The sequence below is a fragment of the Euwallacea similis genome, chromosome 8 (genome assembly GCF_039881205.1).
Source record: "Euwallacea similis isolate ESF13 chromosome 8, ESF131.1, whole genome shotgun sequence".
In the NCBI taxonomy this organism is placed as follows: Eukaryota; Metazoa; Arthropoda; class Insecta; order Coleoptera; family Curculionidae; genus Euwallacea; species Euwallacea similis.
This window is the reverse complement of record NC_089616.1, coordinates 4,142,193-4,162,502: the sequence shown is the minus strand read 5'-3', so window position 1 is coordinate 4,162,502 and position 20,310 is coordinate 4,142,193. Positions and strand designations below refer to the sequence as shown.

Below are 20,310 nucleotides of genomic sequence, written 5' to 3'. Positions count from 1 at the left end.
TGCGATTTTGAAAATTATTTAAAAATAGAGGTTTAGTTCAGATTCAGGTTTTTAGAAAATTAGTGGGTGTAGGCTGTGACGTATGCAAATATCAGGAACCAGCAGATATTAAGGGTTGCAAGATGGAAGGTAAGAGGGATGTAGGATGTGATACAGATTTTGCGAGTTTGTGGTATGGAACAAAATAATAAAGAGCTACATCATTTATTAAATTGTGTTTAACTTCATTGCTTAGGAGCATATCTCCAGGACCTATATTTACGTATATAGGGTGTAACATATTATGGAGATATTTCAAGGGGCGATAGTACTCTGGAAAATAATTAAAAAATGCTAATAAATCCATGTTCAAAAACACACAATTTATAATATATAGGATGGCAAAATTTCACATTTTTTCATATTTTCAATAGTTTTTTTTTAATTTTGTTCTCGTTTAAATTTATTTTAATTTTAAGAACTTTGATGAAATGTTAGGAATTGCGTCTGATAGTTGATAATTGAGGCGGATGATTTTTTCCTCACTTGCTTTATATTTTTAATTTTCATCGGTGAACGAAAACGGTGAAAGATGTGTGGTAACGAAAATACTGCAAGAGACCAAAAAGCCAAATAGTCGAAGAAGGAATATAAATTTGATATTAGAATCAATGTAATGTGTTCCAAAAAAAGACATGAAGCATTTTCCACAAAGACCCAAAAAAACATAACATCTTGTATATGATTACTAACGATTTTGGCATTTTGTTGCGGAGGCTCTTAGGGAAAATATTTAAGAAAAATATGTGATAGAAATTTAAAAAATGAACTAAAGGCCTACGTCAAAAAACGTAAAATACGAGAAAAATGTGAAACTTTGTCACCCTGTATATTGAAAATGGTGCGTCTTCGACCATGGATCTATTAGTATTTTTTAAAATAATTTTACAGAATACCTTTGTCCCTTGAAATATCTCCATGAAGATATGGTACACCCTGAATAATAGATCCCTCGCCGAATATGAATAAAAATTAAAATCTAAATAAAAAATAAATAAGAGTCCAAAAAAATTCTAAAAAGTATTGAACTATTCCTGAAGCGTATCAGGTTTGTTTAAGTCGGTTTCCTGTTTTTTCCCAAACATCTGAAACCCCAAAACATGTCAAAAACAAGTAAACATTCCGACTAACAATCCCACGCTTTTTATTCAAATAAAACAGGGCAAAAAGCAGGGAATTTTCTTGAAAACATGTCCGTGTGTACGCTCTCCTTTCAAACATCAAACCTTAACAAGCTAGAAGTTATTATAATACTGCACTTGCTTCGTATGTAAATTGCTAATAGGTATAAAACATCAAAGGCATTTCCCTTATTGCATCCTTGCACTGTGCCTTCAGTGTTTTTAATGTAAATTGATGTATTTCACTTATTAAATTAATTGTTGTTCTATGGTACATGTGTGTATGTTGTGTGACATGCCCCTAAATCTTATTCAAGTAAAACAACAATAAATTTGATAGTGGCAAATTGCTAAACGCACCTGGTCTAACAACTTAATATGAAAACGACAATGTTCGAGGTAGTTGCCATATATTCTAGCCTTGGTAGTATAACGGATTTACCGTACCGCTCCATTGAGTCATTATGTAATGATGCATCGGCAGGAATTTTTTGAATTCTTCGCACTAGAGGCGACATCTAGGGAGCGAAGTCTCAAACCTGAGATAAAATCAATATGGTGTAACCATTGATTGGTAGCTATTGCGCAAAATCCCTACCCTTATCGAAAGGGGGCAGATACGAAGGGCTCGACACAGAGGGCTCTGCTATCTGTGCGCACCCCTGGTGCTCGCGGGCAGAACTAAAGAATATCGATCTCCTATTTTCGGCCGAAAGTTCGACGCTCGGCCGCCAGAGGGAAATTTCAAAAATTACGTTTCTAATTACGAAAACTTGTAATTCAAAAACCGTCACCGCTCTAATGAGCCCATAAATATGCAGCGGCCAATTACCTGCCGAAACTTCGACTATTTAACGCCTGATAAGCATCTAAGTTACGGCATCAGCGGGCCTGCATCAACAAATATTTTAATCAGGTGTCGCAGATTTGTTATTGTTTTTATAGCGGGCGGTAAGGAATTCGAAAAGGATTATTTTCTATTATCCGAAGCATTCAAATCGTGTCATTAGCGCGATAGAAGCGAAAAGGAAAAAATGGAAGATGGTAAGCGGCGACCCTCCTCGTGAGCAGCCATAATGAATAAGGCCGAGCCGAATGTGATCCATGCCTAAATTCCATGTCTGCCAGTGACAGCATATGGGCCGCTTTTTGCCCCTCCGGTCCCCTTCCACAACTCGCTTTGACCCTAATCTAACGGCCTGACAGGTCGCCAGCTGGTATGTCTCTTAAAGCAACCCATACACGATCCACAAATAATTTTTCTTCACTCTTCAACAACGCAAATAGTCGGGAAAAAACAATTCGGCTATAATTATTTAACTAAAGAAGTCCGTAGACGACACAATAAACACCTAAATGCAAATTCTCTTAAAAGCCTCATAAATAATTCCAAGGATGTTCTTAACACCTTTAGTATTAAATTAGATTCGACTGCATTAAATCCAGAAGCTTTAGCGCGAGTGCACATTCGCTTGCGCAATCATAAGTAGGTGCTAAAGACTCTAAGCTCATACCTATAACTGTTCAGGCTATAAATTCCATTATGTCCTAGATTGTTTGTGTTTAAGCTGCGTTCTCGAATCAGGCCTATAATTGCTTTAATGGTTTTGGATCGTGAGCACTTTTGGTTCGAGACGGGAATACTGTAGAAGATTGTTGTTAGTCAGGCAGTGAGAGTCAACACTGTGTGTTTGACGAATTACATGTAAGTGATGATAAATTAGCAAATTTGGTTATAAGGTTTAACTAAGATCACACAGGAAGAAAGAATCTGTCCCTTTTGAATTTTCTTCTTGAATAATGAGGATGGAGACAGAGCCCTAATTGGCAAAGGAGACCCTTGAAAGTGGACGGGCAAGACCGTTTTCCAGTCGTTAATAAAATCGTTTCACTATTTGAATAATAACACAATGGAATTTGCTTATGAGTCTATTCAGATATTCTCTATACAGGTTGTTTTTGAAAGGTCTATGCAAATTTCTACCACAGATTTCTGAGGCGATAACATAACGATTCAACCCAATTTATTTTAGTGCAAAAGCGGACGATTTCCAAAATACAGGATGTCAAAGTAAAGATTAAAAAAAGCAAAAAAATTAATTACTTTATTTGTAATGCTACTCCCTAAAGAAAATGTCGCATCCGGGGTTTTTTAGGGGGCGGGAAATCATAATCCCTTTAAATTTTCGATGCACATTAAAGATGGCGCGGTTAACGCTAGGCGAACTCTCTATAGAGGGGCAAAAGATTTTTTTATCACCCTGTATAAAATTCATTTATAACTAAATTTATGTTTCCTACGTGTCTTATAAAAAAAGTACCTTGGTACAAATCCTTACGGGCATTCCTTCTTGAGATATTTGATGTTCACAACGTATCTAGAAAAATAATTTTAAAATATATATTTATTCGTACAGTACAGCAAAATAAACAATACAAATTTGGTATGGCCAAATAAAAATATATATATACAAAAAAAATTGATAAGAATTGAGACGAATTTAATCTTTTGATTTTTTTCGTTTCAGTTGTATGAATAAATATGTACGTTTAATTTTCAAGACATTCAGCGAACTTTAAACTTTAAATATCTCAAGAAGTAATGCCCATATGGACTTGCACCAATATACCTTTTTTTCATAAAATCTGTAAAAAATACAAATTTAGTCATAAATAAATTTTATACCGGGTGATAAAAAAGTTATGCTCCTTTAAAGAGAACTCATCTAGCGCTGATAGTGCACTCTACAATGTGCATCGAAAATGTAAATCCATTCTGATTTCTCGTCTATAAAAACCCACCGATGCGACATTTTGTTCAGATAATAGCTTTTCCAAACGAAGTAGTTAAATTTTTTTCTTTTCTTAATATTTAGTTTAATGTCCCGTATTTTGAAAATCGTCCACTTGAGAGTAAGGTAAATTGGGTTAAATCGTCACTTTTTCTCCTCAGGTATATGTGATAGAACTTTGCTACAAGCCTTTTAAAGACAGCCTGTATATTTCTTCCTAAGGGACCCTCAATGTTTTTTATACGCGTACATTGGGAAAAGAAACTTACAAGCGCAAACTAAGGCAAATCGTAGCTAATTAACAATAATTAAAATAAAAATAATCCCAATTATGTACTTACGGTCGGAATTAAGGTCTCAAGTGAACCGTTTGCTGGACACTCGTGGCTACACGACTTTATCGATATTCAATATTATGAAACAATAAAAGCGTTATTGGTTTCCACAAGAAAGATATTGAGGGATTGAGTTCAACGGCCGAGGAATTCCTGGGAATACGACTCCTTTGTAGTGAGGGGAAAAAACAGAATTCAAAATTCTCAGTCCAATATTGAAGATAGCCAATTCTTCGATAACTCTCTGTAATATTCGATTGTGATTTATCGTATTCAATTTCCTACATGCTGATAAGCTCTAGGAAGAACTCACCCTTCCCGAAAATACTAATAAGAGAGCTGCCATGGTGAGACGTTCAGGTGTCGTTTAACAATCCTTAATGAGGATTTTTGCAACTCGCAAGAAAATCTGAGAAAAAGGAAAACTTGGGCAAAACTTGAACAAGATATTAATCCAATTTGGCAAGAGCTACGTGGACAATTGAGGCACCATGCACTCTATCTTGAAAACTTGGCGTACGGTAAATGCCCAAATCTGAGAAGAGAAGAAACTTGGTCGAGCTGGAGCTGCCAAAATCGCAGCAAAAACAAATCTGGACTTTAGCTCGAAATTTAGGAACCAAAATATTATTCCACGACTGCCGCAAGTTTCAGTAAATGCAAATTCCCCCTATTATTATCTCAGGTGGACTAGTGTGCAGCCCGCGGCCATATTTCTTGGCCGACTTATTTCAGGGCAAACTTACACAACTCAAAAGTTCCAATAATACTGGGGTTCCAAATTTAGATACAGAGAGCGCAGGCGAGGAGGCATAAATCAAATTAAAAGAAGCAGAATCAACAACACCTCCGTCGAGGAATGAAATAAAGCCCGCGAGCTCGTAACTCAAACCCGTTTCCTCTCCCGTTCCTATGAAATTCATAAATCTAGGGAAGCCATGATATATGGGAGGAGGCCAGGTCGAAAAGGGCAGCGGCCTCTCTATACCTCGGAATTCGAATCAGAGAGAGAGACAGTCCAATTTGGGTAAAAAAGAGGAACTTTTTTGACCGGTCAAAGGCGTTTGACTATGTCAAATCTCTAGAGACTATAAATTTTCCAATCCATTATGAATATTCAACATTCTGTAGGAGGTAAGTAATAACGGGTACGTGAAGAATTTAGCAATATTCAGATGCCAAATTCAGCTATCTGTTGTGTATCAAGAGTTACAACGTACGTGACCGTTACAATAAATAAATAAATAAATAGTCAAGGTTATAATAGGTAATACTTGGACTTTAGGGCTTCCAAGGCTTGAAGCTTTCGTTTTCTACCAAACTGAAACAAACACTTGTTATCAAAATCGATCAGAGGTGAAATAATTCGCATCTTCGCAACAGCGTTTCCTCGTTTCTTATGGCCAAGAGCAACATCGAATTGTCAGAACTTGATGACACGGAAGAATTCAGGCCTGGTCCGTATTATCTCTGAAAATCATTCTGTTCAAATAGCCCATGTTTCGACACCGCTTTCTGGCACAAGTATACCTCCAGGCCATCTGTTATATTGCATGCATACTTCAGTATAGCTATATTGAGTTTATGTCTAGACATGTCTGGTAATGCAATGAACAGATTGTGGTTTGTGTTAGAATGCGTTAAGATTGCTTTCGCCATCATTTTCTCCATTACAAAAATCAATCGAAGGTACGGTTCTGGAAGCAACAAGGACTTTCGTGTAAAATCTGTGGGCTTGAAACTACCCTAAAAGCAGCGTTGATGGGTCAAAAGGGGGAGATCGAAGGGCCAAAATTTAGGGATGCGTTTGAGAGGGAAAGACAAAAACGAGGATCGCGAGCTTGGATTCCTGAGGATGAGCCGAAGCAAAACTCGGTGACCACCTAAATTGTGTTTAAAACTTTGTAAAATACTTCACGTAACATTGCCACCCACCTCGTTGGTACTCAATCGGAATAATTATCGCAGTTTCATCAACGCTGCTTTATGACAATCTAATCATTGCAATTTTTATGCCGGACACACAACTTGGGAGTCGTAAATATAGTATGCGTTCACGATGTTTTTGCCACCAATGTGGCTGCCTACCTTTGCCGGTTACTAAGCAAGGTCTATTTTTTGCTATTTCTTAAAAGGAAAACGCGTCGGAAAGGCGACCGGAATACGAATCTGCGAATAGCTGCACTTCCTCCTCAGAAGAATTCATAATTCCTTTCTTTATTGTACCACAGGAATCCATCAGCCATTGAACCGATTTGCCAACCACATGCTAACAAGACTTGGCGCCGAGGCAATTCATGACATCATGATAGAGCGCCTTATGCAACATAAGTGCCAATATCGGCTCCAGAATCTAAAACGATTATTTTCAATTCACCATGATAAGTGCCACAAGTTGAGAATTGCTAATACAGTATTTAAATGAACCGATTTCCTCAATCGTTGTAAGTCGCTGCACATACTAATATCGCTATGTTCGCCATTGTTGCATTAGTTCCGGGCCAATTAATCCTAAGAGTTACAATGAACTTTCAAATAAACAAAATATCAGCCTAAACGAAATGTTTAGAGTGTGTCCAAGCCCGAACTAATGGATCTCAATTATTACTTGTAATTAATTATCGCGTGGCAGAAGGTCAAACAATCAATTTGTTAATCGCCAAAAAATCTCCAACAGTTTATCCGATGGAGTGCAGCGGGATTATTTATGGTCTGTCTATACCGTTACAAAATTTCCCATTTGTTTCGGTGTCAGAAATGCATTAATTAGGGAGTTTATGCCTGGGTTTGTGCATTTTTAGATGACTCAATCCATAAATAGTTGAAAAATTAGGGAGAGGAGCTAACAGAAAGTCAATTTCATCATCACCGGCTCTTTGCAGTATGTACAAATGTTTACGCACGTCGATATTACTTTCTTTTTTTTTTAATAAAAAAAGTGTCTGAAGACACAACGTGGTCAGTCTGGACGTTGACTGCTCAGACAAGCCGGACTTCTATTGAATTAAAAATACAGATATTTTTTTTTTAGGGAATCTTGGAATTCATATTTTGTACACCCCTGTCCCTCGTGCATCAATTGGAAAATTTCTGGATTTGAAAGGAACTATTGAATGGTAGAAATGCTAGGAAGCCTAAGTGCCAAAAAATATTTTCCTAGTTTTTTGCGGATGATAGATTTAAGTGCCATAAGAAACAACCTGATGCAAGACCAAAAAGTCCAAATTTTATCACTGCTCGTTTCTAAACTGATTTAAAAGACGGCGCTAATGTATGTGCCCATACAGTATAAGTGCTAGGGGACCTATGTATGTGCCAACAGAAAGACATTTCAGTACAATAGTGTTAGTTACATTTTGAAGCTCATATTGATTCATAGTACACTTGAAAATTGGGAAAAATTTTTAATATTTAAAAAAGGAAAGTCTTTTGAAGATTTAAAGGACATTGCAATAAAAGAAAAACTAAAAAGGATTGCCATAAATAAAGAAAAAAGAAAGAATTCGCTTGAAATGATACCATTTCCAGTCAAAGAATGTTACAAGGAGTTTTATCTAAACCTTCCTAAATAAAGTCTGTTTTTATGTGATACTTTTCTTTACTTAATTTTGTAAAAAAATACTTTAAACTTCTAGAAATAAATGTTTTTCTTTATACATACGCAATCGAATGTTTTACTCAAATCTACAAATTATTCGAATTTACTTAGTTTACTAAAAATCCAATAATTTTTTTTTTATTTTTAGAATATCATGGATATTATATAATATTCATTTTGTTGAACATAAGCTCTCTAGTCCATACACCATGGCAACTAGTAAAATGCTAGGGAGCCTATGTGCCAAATTCTTTAATATAGATTTCCATGAAATTTTCATTATGACACTCAGGCTCCCTAGCATTTCTACCATTTAATTGTCGATACTGCTCTAGATAGAAGTCGTTAGTGTGGTTCCAATGGCAATTTTGATGTTTTCAAAACTTTTCTAGTTTTTCCCCTTTGACACGACTCTGTTTATTCTCCAGTCTATTTGTAAATTTCCTAATATGAAAACAATTTTAGGATAGACAACTACATAAAAATCACCGACGTCGTGTAATTACAGTGGCAGTTAAACGACTGACTGAAAAATTGCCAAGTTTGTCCCGTAAATGTTGTATCTCCAGACATTTTTCAGGCACGCCTCTGTTTCTTCCATAGGTTGCAAAACTTACATTTTCTCATCACCAGATACTTGTCCGCCACGCCTCTATTTCTTTCCGAATAAGAATAAAAATGTCAGGATAAAACATTTTCTGCCATTGATCTACGTTAAAGGCATTGTCGTGGAATAGTTCCAGTGGGAATTGCGATTTCTGAAAACTTGCCTAACTTTCTTCTCTATCGACTCTACTTCTTCTCACGCTTGTCCGGCACGCCTCTGCTTATTCTAAAATTTTTTTGAAAAGTTTTCGATATAGAGACAATTTTAAGTCATAAAACTAGAGAAAAGTTATTAGCCTAGTACGATTCCAAAGGCGGTCCCGAATTTTTCAAAAATTTCCTAAATTTTTGTCACAGACTCCAAACATCTGAGACCTGAAGATTCCTGAATTTATTTGGAAATTGACTGGAATAAAGATAATTTTTTTATTGTTGCCAAATCAGTCCGGATGTATTTTTTGGCCACATGCACCCCTTTGATCAAGCAAACTGCATTTCAATTTTGAGCAAATAAATTTGCTCTACAGGGTGTTTCTAAATGTACATACGCTATGGGGGATTCTTTAGCTTATTTGATGACTAAAATTTCATATAAACATAGCAAACGCGTCGTTACCTATGTACAGGGTATTCAAATTTCAGATATTTTTCAGTTTTGTCTTTATAACTCCTGCAGTTATTGAGATATTTGGGTAACATTTGGAATATAGTTTTCGCTATAAGACTTAGATAATTTGGTATATCAAATGGCTTTGCTAATTTACAGGACGATATTTTTTCAGGGGCCATGCCCCCTTTTTTTTCTCTGAACTTTTTCGCGGTGCGCTGCTGCTAGATTCTAAAATAAAAAACGACTTTTTTATTTTGTTTAGAAACTTTTTAGTCTCTTGCGGTTTTTCGTGTTTGCGTCGGTTATCGCGAAAAACAATAAAAAAACGATATTCTGTAATTCGCCAGATGAAATTAGAATTTATTATGGGTAAGCAATTATTTATAATAGAGGACCCTCCATTTTTAATTTGTTTATTAATTATTATGTTAATTATTTTGAGTGCCTATTTGCAACTCGCTGTTAAAAATTAAAGCCGGGATGACACTAAATAATAACAATAATAATCTTAGTAAGAAAATCACGTTACAGCAACTGTTGAAAGTTACCTCCTTCAACCCTTACAGATGCGTCCTCTCTTCTTCTCCTTGATGCCCGTACTCTTTCGAATACCGCTGAAGATTTTCTTGCGGCTTCAAATGCATCTAATATTCGATTTCGTAACTCATCAACTTATATATTCGCTTTTTATTTTTTTACTTTGAGCATCCTGCAGATAGGTAACGAAGCGTTTGCGGGCCTATGTTTATATGAACTTTTAGTCATGAAATAAGCCAATGAATAACCGTCTTCAGTATGCACGCGATATTTAGGAACACGCTGTATAAAGATGACAGATGAGATAACCTGAACTAACCTGCAGCAAATTTTACCAAAATATCGAGCAAACTTAATTTTTCGACTAGTGGAAATTTACGCCGCGATGGCGGGTTCTTCAGCATGTATTATTCCAAGATCTCGCAACTCCGCTTGAAGCCGACTTCCAAAGCCGAATTTATTTACGTTATTAAAAAAACATTACGTATGTAAATATTCTCCTTCTTCATACCATTCCGAAGCATCTAACGAATTTTAAGTCTTCATTATCGCACCTTCGTGCGCTTCATCTATACTTGAGGAGCGGAAAGAAATTCCGACTATTCGAGCTGTATATCCAAATAATGTTGTTTACGACTTTCTAAAAATAAACTTGAAAAAAATAAATATATCACAGTCACTCTTCGGGGTTATCTTGTCGCCACTATAATATATCACACACGTTCGTGGTATCTAAGTGTCATCAAGCGCAAAACCTGTATATGTACTCGTTTAAACTTTGCTCTTATGGTTTCTATGACAGAATTTTGTGGTTTCGGCCGCTTTTCCCGTAAAAAAAAATTAGAAATATTGAATTTAAGGAGACGGCTTAAAGTGAATAATATCTCAACTAAAAGCGCCTTCGACGTGGTTATGGTTTGTTTAATCCCGCAGCAATTTATTAATGCCATTAAATTTGATAGTGTCATTTATGTCACCATTAAACCGCCTGCTCGTCTAAGTGGATATATGCACTTTAACCAGAAGACCACGTTGCCAACTTCTGTTAATGATTCGTTTCCATCACACCTCATATTTTCATCGCAATTTGTATGCGATTGAGGCTAATTTGCTTGAAATTAATGCGCAGCAAGTTATGTTACGTGTAGCAGAAAAACTAGCATTAGCGATAAGGCGAAGTCGGAATTTTTTGATGCAATTGGAAAAATTCCTATTTAATTAAAATTGGGTGTAGTCGATGTTGGCGCATCGGAGGTTTTGTTGGCATCCGAAGATTGCGACTTTCCGGGCAGAAGCTCACGTTTATTCACCAAGCCGAAACTCACTCCATCCGCCCATGAGGCTTCGGCTCTGTGCGGAAAAAAAGAAGTATGTACTTTCATTCCCCTTTCATTTTCCGGTAGCGAAATTAACACATGCTAACGTAAATGAATGGCCGGGCTCTTTTGCGTGAAGAGAGGGCGTGAGCAAAATATATGGGTTCTACATTATGCCAGATAATCATCTACTTTATGTTTGGGATAAACGTTTACCCAAATTAAAGTATCGTTGGTAAACTTTATGTTTGTGGGCGAAATTGAGTGTAATTGTTTTGAAACAAACATATATGCGAACAAGTCATTCGACTCTGTGGCAACCCTCGTTAAAGCCTCAAAAATCATCGGGCTAATGAGGTACTTGTGCAGAGGACGGTTTAACGTAGATTCGGATAATAGCTCAACAAATTACTTTAAAGTGTAACATCTGCTTCTATACACATGCATATTTACTACCTCTTTAAAAATAAGAAATGTCCCTGTTATCTCGCCATCATGAGGCTGTTACTAGTTCGCATCCCGTAATTCACGCCTCATAACTTCGCCTTTTTAAAAAGGATCTCGGCAACTTAGCCAACTTTGAGAAGTTTTAAATTTCGTTAGCAAACTTTCTGCTTAATATAGTCGGTCACATATTTGAGAGTAGCTAAATCATCGTAATCTGTTTATCTTCCTTTATCTAAACTTTAGTTATTCCCGCCACTGGCGGATCTTTATCCCTCGGGGACTCCGATGGCCGCTTCTGCTTTTGTTAAGAGCTTTGAGACTTTAAAAGCTGATCTCGGGGATTTTTGAGACTCGTTTTTGCGATGAGAAGTTTATTTCTTTCAATCGCCGGTAAAAGTGCAGGTATTTTACAATAAATTATCAATGCTAATAGAGACCGTTAATGGATTCCGTACTCAGTTAAATGAAATTGCCAATGTGCTGACTTAGTAATTGCTTTTATTTATGGGCATAATTAATGGTATCATTGACAGTACTTACTGAACTGGGACATCTCCAACGCGAGCAGGAAATAATAGGCACGTACACGTTGTTTCAATATTTTTGTGTCATTTAGAGTCAATATATATTATAGTGGCTCCTTTTACATAATAAATATATTATGCTAATGCTCGTAAAATATCTGGGAGGCATTAAGTTAATTACCCTAAAAGTACACAGTAATTTTTTTCAAGAAAATTGAGGCAATTACTTTTTCCAATTATCGGCAATAAGTGCGCTTTCGTTCAAATCTATCTAAAAAATTATTGAGTATTTTTACTTAGGAACAAAGAAAAATATACAAAAATTTAGAAAGTAGGGCGTACCCATTTTCTCTTCATTAGTTTTGGGCCATAAATAATGGCATTTGGCCGGATCTCGCTGATAAAACTCCAATAAAAATTGTTACCCCCAGATACCGTTAATTAAAGGGCTTAAATTTATGGATCGGTGCGGGGTTGCCAACTTGGCCTTGCGGAATTTTATGAAAAACTATTAAACAAATTAAGGAAAACTAGAATTTCCCTGTGACGAATTTCATGTACACGTAAAGCACCTTCGCTGAAGGTCAGCTCAGGTCATTATCTGACCATTTTCCTTCCATGGCGAGAGTATGAATCACAACAATATTGGATTGAACAGAAGATTTATTTTCTGCGGAAAACAGTTTTTTAGAGGTTTTGAATTATCAGCATCTACACAGAAGTGGGTACAATGAACAGGAAGTAAGTAATTAAATTACAAAGTGAAAAAAAATCGCTTGCAAATTTCCGTTTTGCAATTTTATTACTTACTTCATATTCATTGTGGCTACTTTTGTTAATTCAAACTTAAAGGCTAATTGCTTACATTTAATTTAACATATAACTCAGTGGCGTGACTCAACTCTCAGGGGCGGAGTAAGTTTTTTAAGCCTGAACTGTTCGGTTTTTATTAAGTTTCTGCTCCTTTCAGTATACGATCTGAACGCCGTCGATTATCAAAGACCACGTTTAAAAATTACAATTTTTAGAGCCAATTTTTAACACTTCATTTAACATTCAACTCAGAGGCGCAGCTAGAATGATTTTTTAACTTCTGGTTTTCACTTCCTTTTTACCACTTTTAACATACGATCAGTGCGCCACTGGGTATCACGAATAATTTATTAACTCTTGAAACTGATTACGTCCCTGATCGATGCATATCAAAGTCGCTTCCCCCCGTGGTTTAATTAAGTTTTTGTGTTTTTTATAGATTGATTTAAGAGTTAACTAAACTCAACTGGGTCTCGCGATTCAAAAACGAACACCAAACTAACTGATCAACATGCGAAGGCCAATGGCTCGGCTCACAATAGCCCGGGAAAGCTTATCCAGAAGCTCCACTAACTTCAATCCTACCATTCCCGGAAAAGGAGTGTCTTCCATTAAAGGAAACTTCAACCTCGATTTAGAAAGAATACACGCTGCACTATTAGGAAAAATGCTTGATTTCCGAAGTTTCGTCTGTCTATTGCTTCCTTAAAGGGATCTCCTTAGAGGTTCGGGTTCTGAAAGTGAAAGGCCCTGTTCATGGATTGTCACTTGGCAACATAGCAACCCCATCTTGTTCGAAAAGACCCGGCTAAAGGCACATTGCAGGGAAGAGCTTTATAAGCCCATATTATGAAATCCGCCGATACCGTGGCCAGTTTGTCCCTTGGTTTAATTGCTGAATAATGGATGGTCATTCGGAAAATAGAGGGCCGAAGGATTTGTTGCTCCAAGGGTGTTTTGCGATTTAGTGAAGGTACCCAGTGCGGATGACGCACTCGAGATTTATGGCTCGCATGTGGAGTTAGATTGTTGCTAATTGCGGCGTTCTTTCTGCAATGCAAAGTATTACGCTCTAAAGGTCAAAATACTTCACCATGACTAATTTTAGGGGAGATTTATGCGGTCTAATTTCGAAAAACATAACGGAGTCTTTCCCTCGTGGACAAAAAACGAATCGAGCTAATAAAACCATAAAGCAATTCGCTTTGAGGTTTTTCAGTAAAAAAGCCTATCTTTTAGAGGGATTTAGGCTTTTGTAAATTTACGAGGCCATAAAGCAGGATCGCTTTTGTTGGGCTATAAATTGTCACCTATTAACCAAATAGGCCAGATACAGTTATTTTCGGAAGGACGATCCACTGTTTCTTCTTTTTTGGGACACTTTGGTTGGAAGGGCATTCCACTTTTGCCTTCTTCTAAAACCGTTCTTCAAACGCATTCCTCGCAGCACACAGGAAGGACAAGAAAAGTATGCAGGAGGCATAAAATACAATGAATACTTTTACATTTTCTATGCACGTGCAACCCGGTGTTGCCCAGTTTTCAAGCAGGTGGGTATTTATCATACGTAATATGGGACATTTCAATGATAACCATCTACAAGTTAGCTATACAGTGCAGTGAGGGTTATAATAACAGAAGAAAAATGCCAACTTGTTTGTGTCATGTTTGTCTTAAACTAATTTTCAATTTAGCCAGGATCTTCTCTAAGCAAAGAAACATTTTGCATATGGCGGTATTTTTGTGTTCATTTAACTTCAGCTGACACCGTAATAACTCATTCGTAGCTGTTGTCGGAAAATAAAAGAAAACATGCCCTCAGTATAATATGAATATGGAAGAGTTGTTCCTCGGCTGATGGTATAACCTGTTCCGCCGGATTGGATGAATTTCATTTGCTGGGCAATTGATATCTCAAATTGCTCGTGCGAAAAAAATTTGTCGGTTTAAGATGAACTTTTGCGAGTTCATACTGCGCAATTCGCGCTAAACAAATTAGTGATTTAGGGTCTCATTTGCTTGAAAAATTTGCTTTTCGGGTGAGTGAAACTTAAGTTAATTAAGATTTATTGTTAAGCGTGGATGGATGTTTTTCTTGAAGAGAAATGTAACTTGCACTACAAAAACAGGACCAAAAAGGAATTTAAATAAAATTTAGTATGACCCTCGGCAGCTAAGGAATTCATAGTTAGAATTTATTAATGATTTAACAAGGATGATAACTTTCATACTTATTGATATAAAGGAATTTAAATTGTCTGCCGCTACTATAGTTAAACTCGACTGCTCACGGTTTAATTAAATAAGCACACACTACTATATATTATTATAAATTCTACGTAAACATCTTGAAGATTTAAAATAATTTAATCGATAATCATTTTATAATTTTATTCTGACAATATTTTAAATTTCAGCTTGGAATGTTTATCGTTTACGCACAAGTAGATATCATGAATATTCAGTAAGTAATTAAATTATAAAATTTAAAAAAAAATCGCTTGCAAATTTCCATTTCATAATGTTATTACTTACTTCATATTCATTGTACTTACTTCTGCGTAAACGCTAAAAATTCAAACTTAAAGAAACATTGTATACATTTAATTCAATTTTTAGCTCATTGGCGTAGCTCGCTCCTAAGAATAGTAATTTTTTTTCTGGTTTTTACTCAGTTTTCGTGATGGAGTTTGAAAATCATAGTTTTTACAGGCGAATCATCGTTAAGTGTTTAACTCAGCTTGACCTGAGAACTGGAGCGATTTTTTAAGGTCTTGACGGACTTCTGTATTTGACTCTTTTTCTACCACTTTTAATACACTATCAGTACGCCATTGGTTACCAACAATACGTTATGTTATGGAATATTAGCTCTTAAATCTAATGCAAATAGGTCTGTGATGGTTAATTAATATATATCAATACCACCCGTACTGACTCTTCTTCCACTCGTGTCCAATAATTTTCTTTAGAAGGTAGTAGTACCGTTCGCCCCATAGGTACAAAGCATATGAAGTAAGCAATAAATAAATAGATAAATAATGATATATAATAAACCTAATTTTTCGCATAATTTCTTCAATTATTTGCTTTATTTGGTGACAATTTATGCCCAATTTAATTCTCTATCTGTAATAATAAATTGCAACCATTTGAACAGCCGCAAATCAAATTTGTTTACAGATTTCCATTTTGAAATTTTATTACTTTCTTTAAATTTATTGTCCCCACTTATGTGTAAAAGCTCGCGTTTTAATCAACTATTCTATGAATGGAATAAAAGGGGTAAAAACTTCTTTCATTCCCCAGTTTTGCCCTGACTTAGGTACTGAGTTAAAAGCTGCAAGTTCGCTTATTGAAACTATGATTTCTAAACGCGATTCTTGATAATCAGCGCCGCACAGGTCCTTTGATAAAAGTAGTAAAAACTGAGTAATAAACAAGTAACTTCAGGCATAAAAAAATTATTACTGTCTTCAAAATCGACTTGCGCCTCTGACCTAAAAATTTAATTAAATCTAAGAAATTCGGCTTCTGCGTAATCACTAAAAATTCCATACTTTTTCTCGCAGAAAATACTCCTTCTATTCAATAAATGTTTTAAATCAATTAGTTGTTGTCAGCTAAATGTAATTTAACATTAAGATGGTTTAATTAATTCAATATATTGACATTAAAACTTTCTGCATCAACGCAATTTAATTAAATAAGTTAAGTCAATCCGGTGCGTGCGTATATCACGGCTTCTCTCGAATTTCTTCCCAATTGCTTAAAAGCATGCCGTAAAAAATAATGCCTACTTACATGTTTACTATCCTCCCCTGCTAGCGCCATGAATAAACATCAAACAGAACTATAAACACTGAATAAAACACTAAAAAAACACTAAAAAAATTTGAAAAAAAAACTGTTGTAAAAACAGACAGTAAACCTATAGTACCGCAATAGAACCACCGTAAAAATCTTTAAACTTGCAGCAAAAAAAAAGACAAAAGCTCCCGGATAGGCTACCAGCAATAAAGCAATAAATAGCGTGTTTATTGTTTGTGAATCAAGCATCCACTAATTTAAATCGTTTGAGATTTTACCGCGCGCCACGATAGACACTATATACGAAAAGTAGTGGGGATTGCATAAGCTCAGGGGCTTTGGCATTAGGGATAAGCATGTTAAGCACGCCGCATGGTTGCAGGACACAAAAGCTTCGGGGGGTGGAGGGGGGGTAAAGGACGTACGCATGGAAGGGGTGGGGGGCCAATGAACGGTTTTGAGCTCGTAACTCATCGTATTTCGGAGATACCTACTGGGGGTGTTACGGTTTAATTTCGAGGTTCTTTTACCTGCGTTGGTGCCGTTGGCGTGCCCGATGGTACCTGATAATGGGACAGAATTAGGTAAATTATCCTTATTGTTGCAGTTGTTTGGATGGTGATTATGGGCGGTGTGTTACTGACAATGGAAGAGGAAGTGGGTTTGGGATGCAATTAGGTATTTGGGGCGCTTAAGTGGCTTTAATCTATTTTGAAATTTTTACAGTAATATGGTCTTCTTTTGCGTTGCAGTTCAGAAGATAATATATTACCAAGAAACTTATATTTCTTCACATTTACGTTAGTTATTATAGCAGAAAACAGAAACGTCATCATTAAGATTAATCGAATCGGAATCCACTCAACGGTCCCACCTCATTTAAATACATAAATCGAGGGACATTTTTCTTTCCCGTGAAAAAACCTACGTAGATAAGATGATTTACAGAAAGAGGCCCAACATGTAAACTAGATAAATAGGTAAAATAACGAGCTCTGAATTTGAATATCGTATGGTAATCAAACAGGAAATACGTTTATTGAAAAAAGTCAACGGTCTCTAATATGTAAATGATGGTTGATTGTAAATCACTATATTACTTTTGGGAAAGATTTCAAAAAGTTTGGGTAATGTTAATTAAGCGAGAGGCCGCTAAATAGGCGCCAATTAAGAATGGCCGCGTTCACACGACTTGCCTTTCTGGTTTTCGGGGCTGTTGGTTGTGTCTCGATGGTCGGTCGATTGCTGACATTCATTGTTTTAAGTTGATGATTCGGAAATGAAGACGATTTTCCCACCTAGATATCATATAGAGAGTGTTGCTCAGTGTATAACCGGAATGATAAAAGTTTTAATAGTGAATGATGGTTTAACAACACATTGGCGTACGAGTCCAAGTTTGCAGGGCAATAGATGGGTGTTCTAATGGCTCTATGAAACGCGCGTCGTATATAAATTTTTGAAACATTCAGTAATCTTGAGATTATGCTGAGATCAGCACTGCGAGAAAATAGTTGACGCACCTGGAGGCCATTTCTTAAAATTTGCTATTTAAATTGTTTACATCCATTGTAGGCAACACCACAGAGAAAAGTCATATATAACCAGGGGACAATAATATGACTGACAATGTTGACCAGAGTTGGTAAAACACGTTTATTTTCGGTAAACGAATCGAGTATCCCTTGAGCCTGGGTTCCGGAGTATCGAATCGAAAAGCATTAAAAAGAATTCTACCTTTTCTCACACTCACCTCAGTGAGTTAAAGGGGAATATTGTGGCATTCCTATGTTCTTTTTAAAGTGTTCGGAACTCTACCCGTAGAAGGCATCCACTCGCAACATAACATAATCGATAAACAACTTCTGTAATTTTGCGTTCTAAGTAGAATCCTAAAACGTCCGGTTAAAAAAATACATTTAGTTTGTCCGCATATTTCACCGGCAAATTACCGAACAATTTTAGTCAAATTTAAACAGCGGAGTAATATATTACTGGTCCGGTAAATTACCGGTGGATAAAACTTTATGCCCCAAAAGTGTCAACTGTCACTGTCATTTAAATAATTTATTCTGTCATTATTGAAGTTGACGGTCAAATTCAACGATCTCCGGACAAATTCAATACTACTTCTCCGTCTTACTACATATTTCTGCGGTAATTTACGAGTTTTCTCACCCTACATAAGAACGAATAGTCCCTGTTCCTGTAGTCTCGAAATTAATAATGTTTTAATGGAAATAAAGTGTTTTTCTTAATATACAGGTTTAAATTAGTTTTAAAATAATTATTGTAAACACGTACGTATGTTCTATTTGCTCGAAGCAAATTATTCATTGTTTCATTTCTTTTTTTGAAGAAAGATAACGCCTCACACGCCAGAAAGGGTTGTAGGAGCGGTGGAATTGCACACTAATCTGAGTTAAAACTAACTGAAAATAACATTTACCCTTTATCAAGGGGTTGGTTAAACACCCTAGTTAACGTTTCGGTAACTTCTTGTTAACGGCTCGGTGTCACTGAGCTCCGTATGATAGCCCTGTAGAATACTAACACCATCTTAGTGAGTCATATTAATATCAATAAATGTAAGAGAATATTCCATTAAAAAAATTAATTATAATTATGCTCTTTTTTATATAAAAATTCCAACATCTTTTTTTGAACAGGTTCAGCATTTTACTTATGATAATTCTATAAATTTCATTAAATTATACGGCAAAAAATTTTTCAAATAATATTAAAGAAATTCCAGACTTATCTTCCACGCTCCATGCTACAACTTCAGGGCAAAAATCTTTAACCTCCATGGCCAAGCCTCATCTTTTTAATCATAAAGTAACACGTCAAGGTATAATTTATACATAACATAAATTATCGAACATGAAGTATTAGAGCTAAAGTAATACATATATCTGCTGTTAGTGCCATAATTTGTGATGTATGTGCTTACCAATATCGAAATTAATTATGAAAATTGCTAGCACTAAAATTTATTTTCAACTTTAATATGTAAAATTTTGCACTTTCTCGTTAATGATTCTAATGATATTACCATTCAAAATTATGCAGAAGAGGAAGACTAGCCGTGAGATAACTGTTATTTTTTGCTTTCATGGGTTTTCTTTCATAGGCGTAGTCAGAAGGGGGAATCATTGTGAGGTTCTAGTCTCCTCCCTGTTGATCACAGGTGATATTTACTTTTTTTCTTGACACATGAATAGACCTACGTGCCCCCCATAAGCAGCTTCTGCATTTGTTTTTGAATTTTGTAATGTCAGGCCCGAACCGTTGAAATTGAACCCTATTTATATGATATTTTGTTGTAAATAAGTTCTATAATCATCTCCTAAAATTCTTCCTTTCATCATAGAACACCCTGTATAGATCTGCAAGTCTCCAAAGCCACGTTACAGTCACAAGATCTGCTCCGTTCTTCGATAAATTTAAAATTTGCATTTCTCATTGAGTCCCAACCTGAGAATTTCATTCTTGAGCCTGACGGCGCCAAGGATGAAAATGACTTCTTAATAAGAAATTTTTAATAATATAAAATCTCAATAACGAAACTTAACATAATCCTTATTGTGTATTCCCTGTATCCTTATTGTATATCCGCCTATAAACTGGTAAACTTTGACGACCGCCCTCGTTTTGTGGCCGTATATACAGCAAAGTTCTGCAAGAACATAATTAAGGAAGATTTTGATGTATTTTAACTTTGAGCAACTTCTGTACGAGTCGTGCTCGTTTTAATTTTAA

General features: G+C 35.9%; 1 protein-coding gene across 4 annotated transcripts in view; it reads right to left on the bottom strand.

Moving 5' to 3' along the window:
* Antp (Antennapedia) overlaps window positions 1-20,310 on the bottom strand; it is a 123,180-nt gene that overhangs the window by 78,376 nt on the left and 24,494 nt on the right. For 2 of the 4 annotated variants that reach the window (XM_066392168.1, XM_066392176.1), the window contains exon 1: window positions 16,543-16,632. The exons of the other annotated variants lie outside the window; for them this stretch is intronic. The gene's annotated coding sequence lies outside the window, so the exon portion shown is untranslated. Of the gene's footprint in view, window positions 1-16,542; window positions 16,633-20,310 lie in introns of those variants that run through there. 4 annotated transcript variants of the gene reach the window in all.